We start from the raw sequence: 7470 nt of genomic DNA, 5'->3' as shown, positions 1-7470 counted from the left end.
TCCATCTCCACAGCAATGAAATCCTCCCACAGGACCTGCATCTGGTGCTGAATAGTGACTTTCATCAGTGCAGTAGCAGACGGTTAAACAGGCTAATTGGCAGGAAACAGATTTGAAGCAAATGTGTCAAGACCCACTGATCCCTGGTAACTTGGGGGTGGGAGGGGACAGTCTCTAAGCAATCATGATATGTTATGGGAAAGTGTGATTCAGGTTTCCCAAATTCCATTCTCAGGTATTAGCTATGGCACAGAGCAAGGCTCCCCTCCCTGCAGCTTCCTCAGATGGGAGGGATAGACTCCAGAGCCGGGTCGAGTGTGGCCTGGCCTAATTGTGGATCCACCAGGAGCCTGTCACCTGCAGGCCATCTTGGCCCAGAGGGAGGTCACCTGCCCCACACATGGGATTTGTGACTAAGCTGCCCTTACACCATGCCTTCCTTCTGTTCTAGGTGTGATCCCCCTGTGACCCTCCTTTTGCCTCAGGCCCATGGGGTTTCCTGCTCTGACCACTACATTACTCATGACTCCCTAACACTGGAGCCCTTCTCAGACAGACCTCCCAGTGTGACCTGCTTCCTTCCCCCTAGTTCTGGTTCTGGCCCCCAAAATCCTGGCCTCACCTACCTGCTGCCAGAAAACAATGAGGCAAGGAGCTGTAACCAGTCAACTAACCAGTTTTAGGGCCCTCAAAGAGCTTCAGGAGAGATGTATTTAGGGAGCAGGGGCTAGATGAGCAAGAGTGATATGGGTGTGAGGGTGAGATCCATGGGCCGAGGAATGGGGACCATTTCCTGAAGGAGGTGGGACTTAGATGAAGTAAGGACAGGCATGATATTGTTTGGGTGGTAAGAAGTGGGGGGAATGGGCAGCTGGGTCATGGGGACGGGGAAAGAGTCAGGTGTGAGTGGGCACGGCGAACCCTCATGGGCAGGGTTATACCCCAAATGTTTAGCCACTAGCTCTGACCCGCCAGAACCTGGAAGTGCTGGCTGTGCCTTAGTTGCTGGACTGTGAGGACATTTGGGGACTCTGGGAAGGGACCAGAGTGATTAGGCACAGGTAGCGACTCACCTGGGGGGAGGGCTCAGGGCAGCATCTGTTTCCCAACCAGTAGAGAAGTGGTTCAGTGTTTTAAAAACCATAAATAAGGCCCCCAAATAGCCTGCACTGGTGGGATTTCTGCCATGCCCATGGGGTGGGGCAGTGACCTGGCTGGATACCCCTGCTATGAGATGTGAACTCAGTACTCAGACACTCTGGGGGGTAAGCTGCAGAGTTGTCAGCAGGACACAGCCATGAGTCAGAAGCTGCTTCCTTCCTTCCTGGAAAGGAGGGTATGATCCAGCATAGGGCAGAGTGCCCCTCAAGCTCCATGGCCTTAGGAAGAGCTTCAAGGCCCAGCCCAGCCATTCCCCCAGGACAGCCCAGGCCCCGTGAAGTATAGCTCAGCGTCCCCACAGTGTTCTCTGATTCTGAGCCTCACAGCCTCCCTCACAATTCTGATCCAGTCTCTGTTGGGCCTGTGAAGTCAGAAGACATCTCAGTGATGATGTGAGTGTAAACCAAGACTTGTCAAACCTCATTTAGAGCCAGAAAACTCAAATGATTGTCACTGGGATTTGACAGTTGTTACAACTTTTGTAACTGGGTTGGGCTGCTACACAACCACTCTCATTGGGAGTTTGCCAGGCTTTGCTAGGAGAGGAACCTTCCTCTCTATGGAGGGCACCGGCATCAGAGGCAAGGACGTGGCAAGTCTCTGATAGGTTAGGAATATCACCTTCAGGGAGCCCAAACACAAGAAGAATTCCAGACTCTTTTACTGCGTAGCACAGGGAAACATCAGCTGAACACCCAGCATAGCTACGGCAGTGAGCGTTCCACGTGGAAGGCCCAGAGGCCAACTGAGCCACGTTGGGCAGAGAAGGACTTTCTGAGTGGGTTATGGAGATGCACACGGAAACTGTCAGTGGGAAGGCACTGCGGAAATGGATAGGCCCAAGGCAGGAGATGCCAGTGAAGCCAGGCCGTGGCTGTAGTGAGGAGACCACCACTAGGACTGCTGCCATAGGACACAGAATGCTGTTCCCACGGATGGTCTCTTGGCCTAGCTGCCATGGCCCAAAATAAGTTCTCTTCCGTCCTGCACCTTTGCCTTCAAAGTCCCAGTGGGCTGGGCCAGGAAAAGAAGACTGAAAGCTCTGCAAGGGTCATGGAGAAAAGGGACACCGTGATATCTCAGCTTCCAGAGGACCTCTTGCCAAGACTCTCCCCCCGGGGGATTCCAGTCCTGGGGGCTGGGCAGCAAAACAAACAAAGCAATAGCAACAAATGCCTGCTATATACTAGAGAAGCGATTTTGTTGAGGGAAACAGTAAAATGATCTAGTCTTGTCTTTAAAATTAGAAAATATCGAAATTAATGTCACCTCATAGGTGAATAAGAGAGCAAAGGACTTCGTGGACTCATCCTCCTGTTCCACATGGGGCTGCATCTAAATCAAACATGCACAAGTGCAGCACAGGGTGGGGAGGTCAGAAACCCCTGCAGAGAGGCACTGCTCCCGCCTCCTGCAGGCAGAGGGAAGGTGACCCTCAGAGACTGCATCAGAGAACCTGTCAGGCCCTGAGGAATATGATGACATTTGATTATGGCTGGTGGGTGAAGGGAAGCTTGATCCAAATACTAGAATGGCTCATGGTTCTCTCTTGAGGACCCATCAACACCCTGAAATTGTATAAAAATACTGCATATGTGCACATGTAACTTTTCTGAAACAAGATCAGAGCTTCCATGGGCTCCTCAAATGAAAGCAAGCACAGTTCTAGAACAGTATCTCCTAAACGCTCTTATTCCCCGACACCCCCACGGGCTGATGAGATCCTCTGAATGTCAATTTCTGTCCCTGTCCATTCATATCAGGCATTTAATCCCATTTTCCAGCCCTCTGTCCTCTTCTCCTGGCCATGGTTAACACTCCAGCCCCAAATGGCCCTCCCTGCTCAGTGTCCCTACAGATGCCACCAGGGCCAGACTCAAAACACCCAACCACTGAGCTCAGAATCTCTACTTGGATGTTTAAAAGGCACCACAGTCTAGATTCACACCCCAGAATCCTCCCCACATCTCTTCTCTAAGTGATAGCCAGAGGGATCTTTTTTTTTTTTTTTCCCTTCAGTTTTTGGCCGGGGCTGGGTTTGAACCCACCACCTATAGTGTATGGTGCAGACTCCCTACTCCTCTGAGCCACAGGCACCACCCCAGAGGGATTTTTTAAAACCATAGACCAGCATCACCTCCTGCCAGACTCAGAATAGCGTCACAGCTCTGGCTGTGATGAGAGGCCGTACCTGGTCTCCCACCACCTCCCCTCTGTCTTTTACTCTGGCACACTGAAAGTCATTTGGTCCCTCCTTGAGCCCTGTTGTCCCCTTTGCCTAAAATAACGCCAGTAGAAGGTGGTGGAGTCAGAGGTTGTTCGCCTGGGGAGGTGAGGGATGGTCTTCCAAGTGGATCCTAACCCCTGCAGGGAGGTATGGACAGTTGTGAGGGAGCCTCGGTGGGCGTGGAGGGGACAGGGTCAGGTGGAGGGGTCTGCTGATCCGCCAGCACCGCCTTCCCCTCCCCCTCCACCAGTGGTGCTGCATAGCAAACGGAGAGACCCCGGTAGGCTCCCCTTGTCCCAACTTCCTTCCTTCCTTCCTCTGCTCCCTTGGATGGGTAAGTGACCACCCAGAGCCCTGCGAGAGCCACCCTGGCAGCAGGCAGGGGCGCGTGGGCCTTGTCCAGCCGGGGTTCACGGACCGAAGTATGAAGGGCACTGGGCGGGCCCTCAGCAATGTTTAACCGAGACTCCAAGACACCGCCTGGTAACAGGGTCCTGCCACAGGCTGTAAAACAGTCGGCTGGCCCTGAACTTGTGCACTTGGAGAAATTTAAAGCGTCACTGGAATGACAGGTGACACCGTCCCCATCCCCGCTATTGGCATTACTAGATATCAATGCCTCCCTGGCAGAGGAATGACAGTGGCCGCACCGCGCGTCCTCCGCTCCAGGCTTTGTTCTCAGCCCGCTGGAGGAGGCAGCCGCGAGTGCGGCGGCGCAGTCCCCGTAGTGCCCACTGGGTGGCGCAGGCGCCGCGCTGTGTCCGGGCCTGACCCAGCTGGGCTGTCAATGGCCGCGGGACCCTGGCGCCCCAGCCCGGACCATCGCAGGCTGCCCCGGCCTCTCCCCGCCTCAGAGTGCGACAAAGGCCCTCCTTTTGCTTTCCAGCAACTCTTCTCTTGGGGGATACGCATCTCACAGAGCAGGCTTTGAGGCCAGGGGTTTGACCAGCGACTGGAAGGGGGGTAAGAATGGGTGGGTGGGGCTCGGGCGGAGTGAGGTGAGAGGGTACAAGGCGATTAGAGGTCAAGGTCAGGCCTGGGGCCAACCTTTTCGGTTTAGTCAGACTTCCTGAAGCCCTGTGTCTCGGTCGTGGGGCTCAAGGGCTCTCGTGCCAATTACAGCAGAATGGGAGGCATCGGGACCCTAGAGGGAGAAGTGGAGAATAGGGAGGGGACAAGTGCCGCTGGCGGGTGGAGCAGGGGCCTTCTGGGAAGGCGGGTGTACCTCGGCCCTTCTCCCCTCCTGGTCTAGTGCTTGGCATCCCCTCCCGAGCAGATCCTTGCAGGAACTGGCCTCGGCCCCCTGCCCTAGTTGGGACTTTACCCTTCTTCCATACCCAGGCAATGAATCGTTTGGCCAATTCAAATTTAATTTTCTGCCATGAGAAGGGAAACAGGTGAGACTGGGGCACTGGGGAGTCGAATGGACACTGTTAGGGGAAGCCAAGAGGTGGACCTGGGAAGATGTAACTGAGGCTTTATGCACCTTAGTTTTGGGGGGTTTGTTTGTTTTGCTTTGTTTTCCCATGCCAGACTGCAGTGCAGTCCCAATCACAGCTCATTGCAGCCTTGAACAATCCACTTACATCAGCCTCCCAAAATGCTGCAACTACAGGTCAGAGCTGCTGGGCCTCATGACCCCTTTGGAGTATACATTTTTTTTTTTTTTTTTTTTTTTTGAGACAGAGTCTCACTTTGTTGTCCCCGGTAAGAATGTCATGGTGTCATAGCTCACAGCAACCTCAGTCTCTTGGGCTCAAGCCATTCTCTTGCCTCAGCCTCCCAAGTAGCTGCAACTACAGGTGCCTGCCACAATGCCCAGCTAGTTTTTAGAGATGAGGTCTTGCTGTGGCTCAGGATAGTCTGGAACTTGTGAGCTCAGGCAATCCACCTGCTACAACACCTGGCTATTTTTTAGAGATGGGGTCTCAAACTCATGAACTCAGGCAATCTGCCTGCCTTGGCCTCCCAGAGTGCCTGGATTACAGGCGTGAGCCGCCTGGAGTATACATCTTAAGGCACAAATCCTACTGCTTTGGCATCTGTAGCCACCAGCACCTAGGATGCTCCTCTGCACACCATAGGGGCCCAGCTGGTGTTTATTGTCTGACAGAGTTTGAAGCAACTGGGGAACAACATCAGATTAAGGTACCCCTGCACTATTTGTACAAAATGCACATTTCACCTACTCATTCTGAAAGGTTCTGATTAAGAAAGGTGAGGATAGGGCCCAGGAATCTGCATTTTTTTCTAGGAAACACCTCAAGAGACTTTGCGTCATGGTGGGTAGGCCACACTTGAGGAAATATCCGCCAAGCATTTAGGTAATACTGTGCTGCCATGAGAAGCTTGGAGTCAGAAGTCTGAGATTCCTTTCTTTTCTTTAATTGACAAGTAAATATTGCTGATATTGATGGTACACAACATGAAGTTTTGATATATGTATACAATCTGGAATGGCTAAATTGAGTTTTTTAAGATACATATCCACCTCACATACTTAATTTTTGTGTGTGGGGGGAGAACATTTAAAATCTCCTCTCTCAGCGATTTTCAAGTATATAACGTACAGTTATTGACTGTTGACTCCTTAGTGGACTGTGTTGCCAGTGTGCACACCCCTACTCCGTGTCATCTCTGTAATATATGGTATAACACCTCGGTTTATCTGGATCCCGGTCTCAGCATAGTTGCTGGCCTGGCGTGACTTCAGGCTCCTTGTGTACCGTTCTGTTCCCGGCCCCCAGCCTCTTTAGTTTCCCCCAGACCTGTTTCTGGAGTATTTTTTCCACTGACCTCTTTGGAACGTTGGACCCAGTTCTTTAAGAAAGTAAGTTCTTCATTCGTGTCAACTGAGACTTTTAGAAAACCTTAAACACTTGTGCGGTGTTGGATAAATTCCGTAATAAATGAAAATTTCATTTTCGGGTAATTCTCATAGAACCTGCAATCTGCAGCCACTTTTCTTAAACGCAGAAGTTCTGCTTTGCATTTAAACCACTTCTACCGTTCTCACCCCCCGCTTCTCTGAGCCTCATAAACTCCACATCCAGAACTGTCAATCACAAATTAATTCTTTCTATCCCTCATGGAATTCAAGGAGTAGATGTTCTTTTCGTTAAAAAATTAGAAAACACCTAAATGTCTTTCCTGAAACAACTGAAAGTAAATACACTTCTCTAAGGCTTATGTCCCCTCACGGCTCACCCTTTCATTATAGAAATAAGTTGGCAGGCACATTATGCTGAGAGTCCTCAGTGCTACTTTTTATTATTGTACTTTAAGAGTAGTATTTTCTAATTGCCCTGATAATACAAGGGATGATATTTGTGAGAGGGAGGCATCAACACCTTCCCTGCTGGTGTTGGCCTGCTAATGATGCCGTGGGCTGGATCCACAGGACCAGGAAGGAAGGAGTCATCGCAGAGCATTCATGAGGAGGAAGGCTGGCGCCCGGAGCACTTCAGGGACAGAAAGCAGTAACTAGGCTGGACCGGCCTGTTGTTTTCATACTTTGACGGAGAAGTGAGAAATGGAAAATAGTGTCTTTATCTTCCTAGCAAGTACAGGGCCTGTGTTCAGAATCTTCTGACTTGCCATCCCTGAGTTGCTGACTGCCCAGTTCCGTGGAGTCAGGTCAGGAGAGAAACTGTCATTTGTAGGAGTTTTCAGAAAATGAATGTTCTGTCAGCTCTGTGAGAGCAGATGGGTTCCAAGTCAGATGAGAGAACTTGAGGGTCACACAAAGATGAGGTGGGCAGAAAACTGAGATCTTCCCAGAGTGGTTTTTCAGACCAAAACTTAGAGAAAGAATTAACCAAGAAACTATGTCTTGTCAATGGCACGAAGTGAAAAGATTCTAATTAAAAGTGTAATGAAAGGATGTCCCTGATGTAGAAGGGACATCAGCCCCTTCAAGGAAGGTTTTTGTATCAACACTAGCATCTACGCTCTTTCCCTTCTCTAAACTCATCTAAAGTTGCTATAATGTAGAGAATATGCCATAGGGTTTTATTTTTTTATTTTATTATTATTATTTTTTTTGAGACAGAGCCTCAAGCTGTCCTCCTGGGTAGAGTGCC

The sequence above is a fragment of the Otolemur garnettii genome, unplaced genomic scaffold (genome assembly GCF_000181295.1).
Source record: "Otolemur garnettii isolate 467f Iridium unplaced genomic scaffold, OtoGar3 scaffold00016, whole genome shotgun sequence".
In the NCBI taxonomy this organism is placed as follows: Eukaryota; Metazoa; Chordata; class Mammalia; order Primates; family Galagidae; genus Otolemur; species Otolemur garnettii.
This window is presented reverse-complemented; position numbering follows the sequence as displayed.